Raw genomic sequence first — 1047 nt, 5'->3', positions numbered from 1 at the left:
TGCTGTTTCACAATATTCATTCAATACTTTTTTACAATGAAATTTTTCATGCAGAAATTAGCACCATTTGTCGAACAAATAAACCAATTTGCATGTTGTTTTCACCTTTCGAACTTGTTCTGTATATTACCGACAAAACATTAATGTTCTAGTATTATTAAATTAAAAACTGTTTTAGCAAATCAGTATCGCTTTGAACGATTATTGTTAAGTTGCATTATCATTCATAAACACAGTTCAGGTCTGCATAAGCAATTTTTGCCGATGGAAAACAAAACTACTATTGAGATAGATTAATTGTCGAAGGATTTTTATAGCCTATAATTGAAGAATGTTGTATGTTGACATAACAAACACGAGTAATGAACATCAGGCACATTATTTTCCGTATTTCTAAAAAAAAGGAATAGACAAAGTTTCTTATTACAGGGTTTTCAAAAGTGCTCTACTATGACATTATTGCAACATATATATTGGTGTTCCTGCACCAATCTGGTCCCTTTATCACATACTGAACAAAGCATTTTCCGATTAACCATTCTTAGGTTGATGGTGACCTTTTTCTTAAAAATACGCACAAAATTATAACTGCGTCACAAAACAAAATCATGTCTTTGATTACGATTTGCAAAAGCCATCTAGCAACAAATACTATGTACTTAAATGTACTTAAAATAATAGCAAGACTTTTTCTAATTATTGACGTTTCCAATATAAACAATAACGTTGTAAAAGTTTCAATTACTTTAAACAAGAAAAATATAACATATGTGAATGCTATTTATTGATTACATACATCAGACATGTCAAGCTACATTAAAAAATGGTTACAAAAACATCCATTCATGCTTTCTCGCAATTCATTACTCAAAAGACAGACTATTTGTATATATTTTTATTTAAGCCTCAGAGATGCTTCATGCAATATTTACTTCATTTATTGAAAGAAAAAGAACATCACATGTCATACCGCATGTTATGTGGTCTGGAGCACACTGTCACCTTCACCTTTGCGATATTATTTTTATAGTATATTGCAGACCGATA

This window comes from Dreissena polymorpha, chromosome 4 (genome assembly GCF_020536995.1).
Source record: "Dreissena polymorpha isolate Duluth1 chromosome 4, UMN_Dpol_1.0, whole genome shotgun sequence".
NCBI lineage: Eukaryota > Metazoa > Mollusca > Bivalvia > Myida > Dreissenidae > Dreissena > Dreissena polymorpha.
This window is presented reverse-complemented; position numbering follows the sequence as displayed.